The sequence below is a fragment of the Microcaecilia unicolor genome, chromosome 4, assembly GCF_901765095.1.
Source record: "Microcaecilia unicolor chromosome 4, aMicUni1.1, whole genome shotgun sequence".
Classification (NCBI taxonomy): Eukaryota; Metazoa; Chordata; class Amphibia; order Gymnophiona; family Siphonopidae; genus Microcaecilia; species Microcaecilia unicolor.
Window position 1 is genome coordinate 193113983 of NC_044034.1, and position 17114 is coordinate 193131096.

A 17114-nucleotide genomic window follows, 5' to 3' on the forward strand; every position below is an offset into this window, starting at 1 on the left:
GATATATATATTTTTTGAAAATGTGGTTACATTTGTATTAGAGTTTCAATCTCTCCAATTCTTATAGTATTCCACCATACGACCGACTCATTGAAACTATCAATGAGAAGTTCTTAAAAGATTGTACTTCGTTTTCAAGTGCCTCTAATTTGGTATCATGAGTCCCGAGCCTACCGGCAAACTGTTCCTGGGATAGTTTAATCTCCACCATTTCTTCTCGGGTAGAGGTTGAAATCTGTTGCAGGGTAGAATTCAAGCCCTGAATCGCGTCCCACAAACTTTCTAGGGTAACTACAGCTGGTCTTAAGTGTCCATCGAAGGCTCCGGAGGGAAAATCCTGCTTTCACGATGGTGAGGGCAGGGAGCACAAACCCTGTCTTCCCATTTCAGATGTTCCGACAGGAGAGGAAGTGGCTACGGGGCCTCCTACTGCAGTTACCAGGGCTTGTCCACCTCCGGCTGCTCCTGGTTGCTGCTCGTCCGATGCTACTGTTTCACCTCCAGGTCTCGGGGGAGCTGCAATCGAGGGAGGACTCAGCGTTACTCCCTCTATACTATGTTCCAGGTGGTCAACAGGTTTCATCGAGGCACTCTCTAGGGGTCTCAGCGCTCGTATCACCATCACGTCCAAGGTAGCCTGCCGCATGGTGGAAGATTCTGTTTGGCTCGAGGAGGTGAGCATGATAGATTTTCCCTTCCTTTTCCCCATTACTGGATCAAAGGAAGCTCCAGGCTTTGGGATACCTATAGAGTTCAAGAGCTACTGCAGCACACATCTGCTTCAGAAGCCATCTTGGATCTCAACATTTTACAATTTTAACAAAAATCATTATTTTTGTTGTTTGTTAAAAATCTAGGCTGAGGTCTTTGATGTGACTTTGCCAAGTGGTTCAAGGTTTTTACTGGATCAAACCAAAGAAGAGCAAGAAACTGTGGAAGCCAAGCTGAAATACCAAAGACAGCGAGGAGGCAATTACTGCTTTATTAACAATGATGTCATTACGTACTCCATCTTCCATTTGAAATTCAAACATCTTCCAAGGAGCAGCTTGCTTCCCTGTACAATGCCACTAGATTCCTAGTTCACCTCTGAACTTCCCTTCACTTTTTTATGATTAACGGTGCTCTGTGCTTATTCCAGACCTTCTCAAGTTCTGCTATTTATTTATTAGGATTTATTTACCGCCTTTTTGAAGGAATTCACGCAAGGCGGTGTACAGTAAGAATAGATCAAACATGAGCAATAGGCAATTATAGCAGTAAAAATATTCAACTAAGTACAAAGTATGGCATGGTATACTACTTGCAATGACAACACAATATGTAATAGAACAGAAAATTGGTAGTGAAGAGTAAGGCAAAGTTGTAACATATAGATGAGTAAGAAAGTAGGAAGAATTTGAAAGTAAGGTGACTGATTTGAAGAAAGTTGCACATGAAGTCAGAGAGATGGTTAAATATTATCTCAGTTAGGCTAGGAGTGGATAAACGTGTCCCGCTGCAGTATGTGCAGCCTGAGTCAATCCTTGTGTGTGTGAGTGAGACTAACAAGTTAGTTACTTCTTCCATTAAAGGCTTGGTTGAAGAGCCAAGCTTTCACCTGCTTCCTGAAGTAGAGATTGTCTTGTATTAAGCAGAACCTTTCAGGCAATGCATTCCAGAGTGTGGGGGCTACTCCGGAGAAGGCTCGCTTGCGGGTATCACATTGTGTAATGTCTTTTGGAGAGGGTGTAGTTAGTGAAAGTCCTTGGGAGGACCTTTGTGTCCTTGGCGGTGTGTGAAGGATCATCCTATTCTTCAGATCAGTGGCGTAGCTAGGGGGGGTGCAGGGAGAGCAGTTGCTCCCCCAAACAGACTTTTAGAAAAAAAATGGCACCTATGTACCGCCGCCACATGCCAATATTGTCCTCTACCTCCATCCTCTCACCTCCCGTGCGAGCTTCTCCTGTCTCTTCTGCTTCTCCCATCCACGTGGCCATTTTTACAGCCCTGAACCATTCTCCATCTGGCACTGGCAATTCAGATAATCAGCCTTCTGCCAGTGTCGGGGCCTCTCCTCAGGCGCGTCCCACCTCTGCAGAAAACAGGACATTGCATTACAGTAGGCAGGACGCGCCTGAAGAGAGGCCCCGACGCTGGCAGAAGCAGGGCCGTGCCAACACGGTAAGCGAGGTAAGCATGGCAGGGGGGAGTGACCCTCTGGGGGGCGCCGCCGCACCATGCTCACCTCGCTCGCCCTCCCGCTCCCATTGTTCAACTACTGCCCGCCCTCTTCTCCTCCCCCTCCCAACATCCCTTTTCTTTTTTTTTCTTTTTAAATTTACCTCCGTGGCAGTCCAGCAGCGCAGCGTCACTGAAGGAGGCGGCGCTCCCGACGTCTTTAGCTTTCCCTTCGCTGTGTTCCGCCTTCTTCTGACATCAAGGAAATGACGTCAGAAGAAGGCGGAACACAGCGAAGGGAAGGCTAGAGACGTCGGGAGGTGAGCGCCGCCTCCTTCACTGACGCTGCGCTGCTGGACCGCCACGGAGGTAAATTTAAAAAGAAAAAACAAGAAAAGGGATGTTGGTGGGAGAGAAGAGGGCAGGCAGTAGTTGAACAATGGGAGCGGGAGGGCAGGGGAGAGACGAGCATGGATGCGAAGGGGGAGGGGAGAAGAGGGCGGGCCAGGCCAACTGGGACATGATGGGAGCGGGAGGACAGAGGAGGGAGGAGCATGGATGCGAGGTGGGGGGGGGTCATGGAAGGGAGAGAGGGGAATTGCTGGATAGGGATTAATGGAGGGTGACAGAGGAGCATGGATGGGAGGGGCAGGGCTCAGGGAGAGAGGGGAATTGCTGGATAGGGAATTAGGGATGAATGGAGGGCACAGAGGAGCATGGATGGGAGGGCAGGGCTCAGGGAGAGAGGGGAATTGCTGGAAAGAGATGAATGGAGGGGGCAGGGGACAGAGCATGGATGGGCATGGATTGGGAGGGCAGGGCTCAGGGCGAGAGGGGAATTGCTGGATAGGGTTGAATGGAGGGGACAGATGGGCATGGATGGGCATGGATTGGGAGGGCAGGGCTCAGGGAGAGAGGGGAATTGCTGGATAGGGATGAATGGAGGGGCAGGGGACAGAGGAGCATGGATGGGCATGGATTGGGAGGGGCAGGGCTCAGGGAGAGAGGGGAATTGCTGGATAGGGATGAATGGAGGGGACAGATGGGAATGGATGGATATGGATTGTAGGGCAGGGCTTAGGGAGAGAGGGGAATTGCTGGATAGGGATGAATGGAGGGAGCAGGGGACAGATGGGCATGGATAAATATGGATTGCAGGGCAGGGCTCAGGGAGAGAGGGGAATTGCTGGATAGGGATGAATGGAGGGGGCAGGGGACAGAGGAGCATGGATGGGCATGGATGAGCATTGATGGGAGGGCAGGGCTCAGGGAAAGAGGAGAAATTGCTGGACATAGAGGGGAGGGAAGAGAGATGAAGGAGATGAAATGAGGGAAAAGGAAGAGAGGAGAAAAACTGCACATGGATGAAGAAAATAGGCAGAAGCTGAGGACCAGAAATGAAGAAGAAAGGAGGAAAGGAAAGAAATAAATGGAAAGGAAGCCCTGGAAACGGAGTTAAGAGGACAGATAGCAGCAGAATCAGATACTGGGCCAGCATGATCAGAAAAAGAAAGTCACCAGACAACAAAGGTAGAAAAAATCATTTTATTTTCATTTTAGTGTTTGGAATATGTCCACTTTGAGAATTTACATCTGCTATCTTATTTTGCAATGTGTAGCAGTTTGTTTCTAAGAATATTGCTGACAATTCCTGTCAGTGTGGCAAGTGGTGAGCGATCATTTTCACGGGGGGGGGGGGGGGGCGCCGCCAACTGATAGTCTGCAGGGGGGGCGCCAGAGACCCTAGGCACGACCCTGGGCAGAAGGCTGACTATCTGAATCGCCGGTGCCAGAGAGAGAATGCTTCAGGGCACTGAAAATGACCACGTGGACTGTAGAGAGGCTGCGGGTGAAATGCGAAAGATGTAAGACGGGGGGGGGGGGGGGGGTGGAGAAGGGAGAAAGAGCTGCCCAAGAAGGCTTTAATAGACAGGAGTGGAAGTGAGCCTATCTAGTCCATTATACGCAAGGAAGCCGGTTTGGTTAATCTGTTTCCACTCCCCCGCGCACTCGAAATAAAGCAAGCAAGCTTATGAGCTGCTGCCTCCACCTTGTCATTTTTTATTGTTGGTCCATCTGTAGCAAGTCTAAAGCTGTTTCAGTTAGATAGGCAGTGCCTTTAAAGTGAGAGGAGAAAAGAAATAATTGAATATCACTAAAACAGCTTCAAAAAATATTGTAGCCGGTAGAAACCGCAATTATAAACTCTATAGGTTCAGTTGAGCTCATTTTTCTTCACTGTTCTTGTTCTATACAATACAGATGTCCAGATTTCAGTGAGGATATCCTGTTTCCTGATGGGTTCATCTTACCTGTTGTTGTAATCTGCCTTGGGAAGCCTGGTGTTTTAAAGGTGATAGAATATATTGAAATTAAATGGAAGTAGAATTAAACTCTCCTTTCATTTGGGGCACATGGAATCACATCATCCATTTGGTAGAACTTTCTTTTAGATACACAAATGGATTATTCTGTTTTGAAAGTGTTCAGGGGTAAGTGGTTTTATAAAGTCAAAATAAAAAGAAATATTTGTTTCATCAGATCTCTTTTGTTAAACATAAAGGGGCTATAAGCCCTATGCAGTCCATTGGTTTTCTTATATTTTTGCTTGTGATGAACTGTACCAAAACTGAAAACTCTTATCCCTATCTGGTCGATATAAAAGGAACACTATCCACCCTAAAAAGTTGTTTGTGGCTGTGCATGAGGAATTGTGATATTGAATAAATAAATACATATTTGTGGCCCTAGTCTTGCAGCCTACGTTTATATAATCTTTCAAGAAATCCAGTTAATCATTTAACATTAGTGGAACATAGCCATAGAGGCGCGTTTTTAATAATGGTAATACTAGCTCCCATCTAAAGAACAGGTTATTTTGAGTTAGTCTTCACTGGACCAAACTTGCTTTCCTTGTGCCATCACTATCCAATAGGATAGGTAGTGTCTTAAAAAGTGGAGGATAAAGAATATTTTTTACACATTTATATCACACATTATCCCAAGCAAAGTCGGAATAAATGTGGCTTACATTTGAAAATACAAATACCTGTTTTGTAAAAGGTACATTTTTTTCAATTTTTATTTTGCAAAGTACAGGAGAAAATGCATTTTTGTTTCTTTTTTTACCAGTATTGCACTGTTTATAGAGTCTTGCTTCCTTGGGCAGAGAGGAGGGGGTCTCTGTTTCAATTTTTGTTGTTTTTTTTTTTTCTTTGTGGCTCCCTATTCTGTATTAGATTGTTATCGTGGAATGTTGTCACAATTTGGATTTCTGCCAGGTGCTTGTGACCTGGTTGGCCACTGTTGGAAACCATTTGGTCTGACCCAGTATGGCTACTCTAATGTAATGAGGTGATCTAGCAGTGGAATAAATGTGTGTGCAAGGTAGTTAAAAGAACAGGTTGCTGCTCGGGACAGTCAAGGGACCTCTTCTGCATCTGCCTCCATGAATGTAACTTACTGTTTCCTTGTAGGCAGGACGCAACAGAGACAGCCGGTATTAATCAGTGCCCGCAACAGCCTTGAGCAACAACACAGACACTGCTGTCTAGCTGACCCCAACCGGTGCCTATTTTATAAAGTCTACTCACCCTGATCAAAACCTGGCTACGCTTCTGCTTCTTGGGGCCATTTCCTTTCAGGGCTTTGAAGATCAACATTAGAGTTTTAAATTTAGCCCTGTATTGTACGGTGGGTCCAGGTGGGACTGAAGCTGTCCCTGCTTAGCTTCCCCAACTCTTGCAGGCTGTGTCAATCAGTTCACCTCTCTGCCGAGACCTACTCCTTCCCACCGGGTCTCTCCCTCCGTTAGTCAGAGCCCATCCTGCTCTTTCCCACACGACTTCAAGGATTCCAGCCAACTCAAAGTTCTTAGAAAACCACAAGGCTTTACTGCTCAAGCACTTTTAACACAGGCATTAGTCTTCATTTGATCAACATGAAGGATCAATTTAGTATTAGCATTCACTGTTCCACCTAGTTCAGTCCTATTTCTATCAGCACTTGTAATCCTGCTTACAATATTATAATACTCACCTCAGCATTATCATCAATGAGCAATCAATTTCTGGTTAGTTGCTTCCACCCAGTTTCTTCCCCACTGGCTCACTTTTGCCTCACCCACCATCCACAGTTTAGGCAATACAGAGGCCACACAAGCTTTTACCCTTCTCCCCTCGTTTGAGCAAAAACCAGCCACCTCCATAAACTCCTCCTTCTCTCCTCCCTCCACTTCCTCTTTATTGTATTCCATGTCCTCCTCCTCCTCCCTGAGTTCTTCCAGCTGCTGCTCATCTCCTGGATCAGAACTCATCTCCCAATTATTCACCCCTCCCTCCCGTTCCTGAGAGTCCTGCTGAAACTGCAGTGGCTTCTGGGGAGAGTAGTTCTTTCCCTGAACTAGAGACTTCACCGGCACTCTGGCCACTAGAGGGCAAATTGCTTGCCTAGAAGGGATGAAGGAGACAGGACGCTGACATTTAAATGAACAGCTACCTCCCTGTTCTCACCCCAGCACTGCAGAGTGCTCACAACCGGTAGCCAATTAAGTTTTTGCAAAAATGGTGTGATGTGGTCATGTCACTTGCAACCTTCTATGAGTCTTGCTGCTGCATTCTGAATCAACTGGAGCTGGTGCAGGCCCTTTGTAGTCAGTATAGTGCATTGCAGTAATCCAGTCTTGATGTTACCATGGCATGCACAACTGGGATAAGATTTACCTTCTCGATATAAGGAGAGAGGCAGCATAGGTGTCGCAAATAGTAAAAGCAGCTCTTGAAGGTTGCTTGAATTTGAGGAATAGAGTAAGTGTTGAATCTAACTGTATTCCAAGGTTCCTGACTTGTGATTTGAGGGGGAGTTCATACTTCCCAAAAGGGAGTTTTGATGTCAGGTATGTATCCACTGAGTTAGGGACCCATAGAAGCTCGGTTTTACTTGGGTTCATGCAAAGTTTAACCCATTCTTGAATTGATGATTGTCCTTGCCTCCACCTTTTCACTGGTAGGCTGTTCACAAATTTACCATCTCTTCTGTGAAAAGAATGCACCTTATGAGAGTACTTTTTAAAAGGTTGTTTTAGATTAGAAGGGCAAGCAGGTGCCTGTTTTAAGCTTATTTTATACAGACATGAACTAGGTGCCTATGGTGGGTTGTATTAATTACTAGTGGAACCAAGCATGTTTCATCAAAAATGAACCGGCCCTAGGAAGGCTCTCGTCTAAGAGTTTTTTTCCTCCTTCTCTCCCCCTGCCCTCCCCACCATGTCCAGCGATTCTTCCCTTCCCTCCCATCCCCTCCGTGTCCCACGATTCTGACCTCTCCTCCATGAGCAGCGATTCTCCTCTGCCCTGCCGTCCCCTCCGTGTCCCGCGATTCTGGCCTCCTCTCCATGTCCAGCGATTCTCCTCTGCCCTGCCCTCCCCTCCATATCCTAGGATTCTGGCCTCCCCTCCATGTCCAGTGATTGTCCTCTACTACCCTGCCCTCCCATCCGTGTCCCGCAATTCTCTCCTCTCCTCCCATCCCATCCATGTCGATTCTCCTCTGCCCTGCCCTCTCCTCCCCTCAATGTATCTCATTTCTGTCCTCCCCTCCATGTCCAGCGTTCTGTTGCTGCCTTCAGTTGGGTTCGTCAACTCCTGACGTCAGCTCGCCTCCAGCGTTCCCTTCCCTTCCTGATGTTGGAGGCAGACTTAGACATTGTTGCAATCACAGAGACGTGGCTAAATGGTTCCCATGAATAGGATGCAAACATACCAGGCTATAATCTATTTAGGAAGGATAGAGAGGGTCGTAAAGGTGGAGGAGTAGCTCTATATGTGAGAAATGATATAAAGGACCAAATGACAGGGACCTGGGGAAAGGAAGAGCAATATGGATACACCTTAAAAGAGATGATGAGAACCTCTGTCCATTGGGTGTTGTCTACAGATCTCCGACACAATTGGAGGAATTAGATAAGACCTGATCGCAGATATTCAAAAGTTGGGAAACAAGAGAGAGGTGCTGTTGCTGGGAGATTTCAATCTGACCGGATGTAGATTGGAAGGTTTTGTCTGCGGAATCGTAAAGAAGTAGAGGGATTGGGATGCTTTCCAAGTGTTTTGCTCAGAACAAAATGGTGACGGAACCCACGAGGGAGGGAGCAACGCTGGATCTGATGCTCACAAATGGGGATAGTGTATCAAATATCTGAGTGGGTGCCCAACCTTGGCAGCAGTGACCATCAAACAGTTTGGTTTGATATAACAGCTAAAGTGGAGAGCAGCCACTCAAAACTCAAAGTCCTGGATTTCAAGTGTGCTGACTTTAGTAAAATGGGGGAATACCTGAGGAAGAGATGATGGGGGTCTGGGAGGAAGTATCAAGAAGTGGGAAGGACAGTGGTCCAGGCTGAAAGAAGCTATAAATAGGCCACAAACCTTTATGTAAGGAAGGTAAATAAAAGCAAGAGAAAAAGGAAACCGATATGGTTCTCCAAGGCAAGTGGTTGAGAAAATAAGGCTAAAAGAGTTGGCATTCCAGAAATACAGAAAAACTCAAGAAAAGGAACACGGGGAGGAATACGCAGATGAAACTGAAAGAAGCCAAGAGAGAGATACGTCTGGCGAAAGTCGCAAGCTGAAGAACAATGGCTAGAAATGTAAGGAAGGGTGACAAACTTTCTTCAGGTTATATTAGTGAAAGGAGAATGACTAAAAAGCGAATTGTGAGACTAAAGGATACTGCGAACTACTATGTGAAAATGATGAAGAAAAAGCAATTTGCTAAATAGATACTTTTGTTCTGTTTTCACAGAAGAAATCCTGGAGAAGGGACCAGCGATGGACTGCAAAAAGTACAAATGAGAATGAAGTGGATGAGGCACCGTTCACGGAAGAGAGTGTGTATCAACAACTTGAAAGCTTAAAGGTGGACAAAAGCCATGGGACCAGACGGGATCCCCCCCAGAATATTGAGGGAGTTCAGAGAGGTTTTGCGGGGTCCTCTTAAAGAGTTGTTTTAATAAATCCTTGCAGATGTGAGAGGTTTCTGAGAAATTGGAGAACGGCGGATGTGGTCCCTCTTCACAAAAGTGGTGATAGGGAAGAAGCTGGAAACTACAGGCCGGTTAAGCCTCACTTCGGTTATTGGAAAGTAATGGAAGCGATGCTGAAGGAAAGATAGTGAATTTCCTGGAATCCAATAAGTTGCAAGATCCGAGACAACATGGTTTTACCAAGGTAAATCATGCCAAATGAATCTCATTGAGTTCTTTGATTGGGTGACAGGGAGAATTGAATCAGGGACAAGCTATGGACGTAATCTACTTAGATTTCAGTAAAGCTTTTGACACGGATCCCCACAGAAGGCTCTTAAATAAACTGGATGGGCTAAAGATAGGACCCGAAGAGGTGAACTGGATTAGGAATTGGTTGATGGACAGACGCCAGAGGGTGGTGGTGAATGGAATTCGCTCGGAGGGAAAGGTGAGTAATGGAGTGCCTCAGGGATCGGTGTTGGGGCCGATTCTGTTCAATATATCTGTGAGTGACATTGCCGAAGAGTTAGAAGGTAAAGTTTGCCTATTTGCAGATGATACTAAGATCTGTAACAGAGTGGATACCCGGGAGGGAGTGGAAAACATGAAGAAGGATCTGAGGAAGCTAGAAGAATGGTCTAAGGTTTGGCAATTAAAATTCAATGCAAAGAAATGCAAAGTGATGCACTTAAGGAGTAGAAATCCACGGGAGACGTATGTGTTAGGCGGGGAGAGTCTGATAGGTACAGACGGAGAGAGGGATCTTGGGTGATAGTATCTGAGGATTTGAAGGCGATGAAACAGTGTGACAAGGCAGTGACCGTAGCTGAGAAGGTTGTTAGGCCTGTATAGAGAGAGGTGTGACCAGCAGAAGAAAGGGGTTGTTGATGCCTCTGTATAAGTCGTTGGTGAGGCCGTCACCTGGAGTATTATGTCAGTTTTTGGAGCCGTATCTTGCTACGGATGTAAAAAGAATTGAAGCGGTGCAAAAAAAAGCTATGAGAATGGTATGGGATTTTGCTTTACAAGAAGTATGAGGAGAGACTTGCTGAACTAAACATGTGATACTCTGAGGAAAGGAGAAGCAGGGGTGATATATACAGACGTTCAAATATTTGAAAGGTATTAATCCGCAAACGAACTTTTCCAGAGATGCAAAGGCGGTAGAAACGAGAGGACATGAAATGAGATTGAAGGGGGGGTAGACTCAAGGAAAAATGTCAGGAAGTATTTTTTCCAGCGGAGAGAGTAGTGGATGCTTGGAATGCCCTCCCGCGGGAGATGGTGGAAAGTGAAAACGGTAACAGAATTCAAACATGCATGGGATAAGCATAATGGAATCCTGTGCAGAAGGAATGGATCCTCAGGAGCTTAGTCGAGATCGGGTGGCAGAGCCAGTGGTGGGAGAAGGGACTGGTGGTTGGGAGGTGGGGATGTGCTAGGCAGACTTATACGGTCTGTGGCAAGCAGTGGTGGGAGGCAGGGATAGTGCTGGGCAAGACTTATACTGTCTGTGCCAAGACCGGTGGCGGAGGCGGGGCTGGTGGTTGGGAGGCAGGGATAGTGCTGGGGCAGACTTATACGGTCTGTGCCAGAGCCGGTGGTTGGGAGGCGGGGCTGGTGGTTGGGAGGCGGGGATAGTGCTGGAGACTTATACAGTCTGTGCCCTGAAGAGCACAGGTACAAATCAAGTAGGGTATACACAAAAAGTAGCACATATGATTTCTTGTTGGCAGACTGGATGGACCGGCAGGTCTTTTTCTGCCATCATCTACTATGTTAACTATGTTTCCCTCTCATTGTCCACCATCTGACATCATTTTGTCTTTATGTGAGGGCGGGACAGTGAGAGGGAAGGGAACGCTGGAGGCTTGCTGAAGTCAGGATGTTACATAAATACATAGTACATAAGTATTGCCGTACTGGGAAAGACCAAAGGTCCATCAAGCCCAGCATCCTGTTTTCCAACAGTGGCCAATCCAGGTCACAAATACCCGGCAAGATCCCACAAAATGTACAAAACATTTTATACTGCTTATCCCAGAAATAGTGGATTTTCTCCAAGTCCATTTAATACCACTCTAGGACTTTTGCCTTTAGGAACCGTTTCACAACCTTTTTAAACTCTGCTAAGCTAACCGCCTTTACCACATTCTCTGGCAACGATTCCAGAGTTTAATTACGGAACCCAGACAGACAGACAGCCAGAGAACGGTTGAGGTACAATCAAGTTATATTAAGAATAAATAGTATACTAGCAGGGCTTATTTCGAAAGAGAAGAGCACCCATCTTTCGACACAATTGAGAGATGGGCGTCCTTCTCTCAGGGTGCCCAAATCAGCATAATCAAAAGCCAATTTTGGGCGTCCCCAACTGCTTCCCGTCGCGGGGATGACCAAAGTTCCTTGGGGTGTGTCAGAGGTGTAGCGAAGGTGGGACTGGGGCGTGCCTAACAGATGAGTGTCCTCAAGTGATAATGGGAAAAAGAAGGGCGTCCCTGATGAACACTTGGCTGACTTTACGTGGTCCTTTTTTTTATGACCAAGTCACAAAAATATGCCCTAAATGACCAGATGACCACTGGAGGGAATCGGGGATGAGCTCCCCTGACTCCCCAGTTGTCACTAACCACCTCCCACCCTGAAAAAAACATCCTTCGCTATGCCTTTGGCAGTTGAGGATGTCCAAAATGTGGGTGTGTCTGTGAGAAGGATGTCCATGCCTTTGCTGTGCCTCTGACACCCTCTTTATTTATTTGGATTTTGGATCACAAATTGAAGCAGTAGGATTTGAACTGGCCACTGCTGGATGCAAGAACCAGTGCTCCTAGCCACTAGCCACTCCTCCTCCGTTTCACTTCACTCTCTTGAAATTGGCCATCCCCTGTGGGGGGGGGGGGCAGTATGCAGGTCCCTGGGGGGGAGGTATGTGTGTGTCAGCGGAGGCATAATGAAGGCGGTGGACGTCCTTCTTTCATACATTTTAGACATCCTCAACTGCCCCCCCCCCCCACAGGGGACAGCCAAATTTCAAAGGGAGAGGAGTGGCCTAGTGGTGTTAGAGCACTGGTCTTACAATCCAGAGGTGGCTGGGTCAAATTATCCACTGCTGGTACTTGTGATCCAAAATCCAAATAATAAGTAAAGGGGGTGCTGGACGCATAGCAAAAGCATGGGACATCCTCTTCACAGAAACATCCACACATGGATGTCCTTTTCACAGAAACAACCACATTTTGGACATCATCAACTGCCATCGCAGAGACGGAGGCATAGCGAAGGATGTCCTCAACTGCTGTCACAGGGATGGAGGCATAGCGAAGGACATCCTTCACCCATATTCTAAAAAAAAAAAAGACAAAAGTTTTTAAAGTTTTTTTCGGAGTAGGAGGTGGTTAGTGGCCACTGCATGCCTTTTTCCGTTCAGTTAGTGCATCAGTTAGTCCACTGCAGTGCCCCCTAGGGTGCCCGGTTGGTGTCTTGGCATGTGAGGGGGACCAGTGCACTACAAATGTTGGCTCCTCCCATGACCAAAGGGCTTGGATTTGGTCATTTCTGAGATGGACGTCCTCAGTTTCCATTATTGCTGAAAACAGGGGACGACCAACTCTAAGGATGAATTACAGCTATGTCATGCAAGGTTCCGCTTTAGGAGTTACGGACCAAGAAAGGGATCTGGGAGTCATCGTGGATAGAACATTGAAATCTTCAGCTCAATGTGCTGCGGCGGCTAAGAAGGCGAACAGAATGTTGAGTATTATTAGAAAAGGGATGGAAAACAAGCATGAGGATGTTATAATGCCGTTATATCGCTCCATGGTGCAACTGCACCTGGAGTATTGTGTTCAGTTCTGGTCGCCTCATCTCAAAAAAGATATAAAGGAATTGGAGAAGGTACAGAGAAGGGCGACAAAAATGATAAAAGGGATGGGACAACTACCCTATGAGGAGAGGTTAAGACGGCTAGGACTCTTTAGCCTGGAGAAAAGGCGGCTGAGGGGTGATATGATAGACGTCTACAAAATAATGAGTGGGGTAGAGCGGACAGATGTGAAGCATTTGTTTACACTTTCTAACAATAATAGAACTAGGGGACTCAAGATGAAATTAGAATGTGGTAGGTTTAAAACAAATTGGAGAAAGTGTTTCTTTACTCAGTGCGTAGTTAGACTCTGGAACTAATTGCCAGAGAAGGTAGTGATGGCAACTGGCCTTGCTGAGTTTAAACGGGGTCTGACAGATTCCTGAAGGAAAATTCTATTGATCATTATTAAATTTTGGGGTTTTGCCAGGTTCTTGGGGCCTGGATTGGCCGCTGTCAGAGACAGAGTGCTGGACTTGATGGACCTTTGGTCTTTTCGCAGGCGTGCAGTGCTTATGTACTTAATGTACTTATCTCTAAGGTCGACTAAATATTGAAATTTGGGTGTCCCCGACCGTATTATCTGAAACGAAAGATGATGTCCATCTTGTTCGATAATACGGTTTCCCCGCCCCTTCGCGGGATGTCCTGCGAGGACGCTCTCAGGAAAAACTTGGGCGCCCCCATTTGATTATGCCCCTCTATGCCCTACTTTGTATTGTTATTTGAATATTTTTACTGCTGTAATTGCCTCTTGCTCATGTTTGATCTATTCTTACTGTACACTGCCTTAAGTGAATTCCTTCAAAAAGGAGGTAAATAAATCCTAATAAATTAATAAATTTTAGAAGCATCTCCACATATAAATTGCAACATTTAGATGTGTATATTGCATATATATGTAAATGGAGATTTCAAAAAGCCGTAGACAAAAGGAAGTGAGGACAATCCAAGGAGGATACCAAAAAATTCTTTTAATAAAAACCGACCTGACACAGCCGTGTTTTGGCCCTAAGGGCCTTGATCAATCTGCATAAAAAGTAAACATGAATGTATTGTATATAGTTGAAAATAAATGAATAAAGAATCAAATTGTATATTGTTAATCAGATAACATGATATAGAACAAACCATTTAAATTATCAGTAAAAATAAAATAAAATAAATCATTTAAAATATGAACAAATCATTTAAAATGTGAACAAATATTAAAGAAATGAAACACATGGAGTAACATACATATAGATGTTGTTGAATATATAAAACAGATGTTATATCTAAACAGATAGACAATATAATTAAAAAAGAAATTTAAGACTAATAGTGATGTATAGATAATAGAAAAAATTACTATAATCAAGCAAAAAATTAACAGTTAATACAATATTTGCATAAATACATATAATTAACAAGTAATCAAAAATAACCAAAAGAAAGTTTTTCAAAATATGTATCTTAAAACATAATATTGAATTAGAATAATAAATGAATTGATAAATAAAATTAAAATTGAAAGTACCTCTGATGTTGCAGCATAATATTATACACCGAAGAGAATACGCTCAATTTCACTAAAAGGAGTGTGCAGGACGAGAGGGGAAGACAGAGCAGGGCAGGCAACGTGCCAGAGACTGGTGCTGGACGATGGACAATGCTTCATCTGGCGGGGGTTGGGGACCCCTTCCAGGCAGTGGGTGGGGAGCTGCAGGGCGGCTGGGGGGGGGGGGGGGGGGCGAGGCGACAAGGGATGGGGGCCAGACCAAAATGTGCCCCCCTCACCTCGTGCTCTGCCCCCCCCCCCCCCCACCACCACCACCACGAGGTCTGGCCCCTGATTAGTGCCACCAAGGATCTCCTACCCCTGCTCCCATCGCTTCTCCTCTCCCTAGGCCCTCTCCAGCCCTGTGACATCATCTTCAATGCCTTCATCATTTGGGACCTTTAGAAACTGTGACTGCCTTCTCGGAGCTTCCAGAAACAGAGCAGTGTGGTAGCCGTGTTAGTCCACTCTTAAGGTTATCAATAGAAATCAAACAAAATAAAACATGGAAAAGAAAATAAGATGATACCTTTTTTATTGGACATAACTTAATACATTTCTTGATTAGCTTTCGAAGGTTGCCCTTCTTCCTCAGATCGGAAATAAGCAAAATTTGCTTATTTCCGATCTGAGGAAGAAGGGCAACCTTCGAAAGCTAATCAAGAAATGTATTAAGTTATGTCCAATAAAAAGGTATCATCTTATTTTCTTTTCCATGTTTTATTTTGTTTGATTTCTATTGATAACAGAAACCGAGCAACATTCCTAAGGGGACTTCCTTTAATGCTTTGTAGCATAACTTCCTAAGCGATGTTGTGCCTATGGAAGTGTCACATCTAGCCGGCGACAAAGCCTAGCCTTCATCGCCATCTACTGGATTCTACCCGTCAGTTCAGCGGCGCCTTGCGTTATACTACCCACCCGCCTGCATTGCCGCTTCTTTCCCCCACTCGTAGCTACGGCAAACAGTTCTCACTCCGAAAGTGATAAGACTTACCTATGTCAAGAATCCAAGAGGCTTTGATGTGCCTCTAATGGGTTATTTTGCTGGAAGGTGACAGATCTTTAATAATGAGTTTTCAGGTAGTTTAAAGGGACCTGCTTCAGTTTATTAGACTCATTAATTGTATGCCAGAAGATTAGAGTATACTTCCCCTTCCCCTTCGCCTGCACCGTCTTTAGACACCTCTAGCCAGGAAGACTTGTAAGGATAATATGGGTCTTTCCTTTTACTACATTTCCATGTGATTTCTGAAGACAGACGAAGTAGAACTTCTGTTTTAGAATGGCAGGGGACTCTAAGCGACCCAGCCCCCTATTACTTGGTTTTTGAAGTCTTGGTTTATATCCTCCTAAAAAATCTTACGTCTAGTGTATCCTGAAAATGTATTTAGATAACTGCATTATTTTGACAGATTCCTGACCAACTAATGTTATTTTGGGATATCATAATTCTTAAGTATTTTTGATGAAATTCCACATAAACTTTAATACAATCACATCCTAATGTTAAGCTAATATTTTTATAACTATGGCCTTTCGTATTCGTCGTCGATATTCAAATATAATTTAAAGAAAATTATACAAGGCATACAATAATGCCAGATGATTTTTCTTATCGCTTTCCTGTTACAGTATGAATTGTTTTAAATCAGGAAAAGAAAACCCTGGAAACGAAATTAAAATTATTTGTTGATATCCATGCCAATACAAATGAAAATACAGCATAAAGTCAGAACCACAATCCAGTGATTCCTTGAGGTGATTTGAAAAACTCAGACAACAGATAATAATGCATGTTTTGACAGGTAGCTAACTACATCTTTAAAATATACGTTTGATAATACTTTATTTTATAAACTGATAGCTCTCGAGATAGCTATTCAGCGAGAAATATTGACGCATTAAAGAGAGAGGCGGTACAAAAGATGCTGTAATTACACATATAGAAACTGTAATTTTGAATTAAATAATTAATCAGGAAATATCTTTTCTGAGTTCAGAATACAATTTTCTAAATATTTAGTATTTTTCTTAAATTCTTAAGAATGCTGATTATTTTTTTTTGTATCTGAATAAATTACACACATCTATGCAGAAAATCAGGCAAACGAAATCAAATTACCTGTATGTTGCACCATGTTGATCGATATAGATATGAGTGCATAGGAAATTGCAGTCAACAGCATACTTAGGAAACTGGCACTCTTGTCTTATACGGTAAGGGTCAGTACAATTTGCAGAAACCAGGTTTCATTTTACATGACAAAAAAAAACAGTACAATATTATTGTTTCAACTTATCTATTGTGAATAAACGACACAACTCCACTTAATAATTTTCGCTTCGGTCTTTCCTAAATATTTTAATTATTTTCCAACATAGAACACGGCTGTTATAAAATTACTGAAACTACCATGTTGATAACAGGAGTCAATTATGCGGGCGATATTTTCATTAAAATAAATTAAAATTGTCATTAAAACTCCAATAAATCTAAGACAAAGTAACGAAAAAGCTATTTGGTA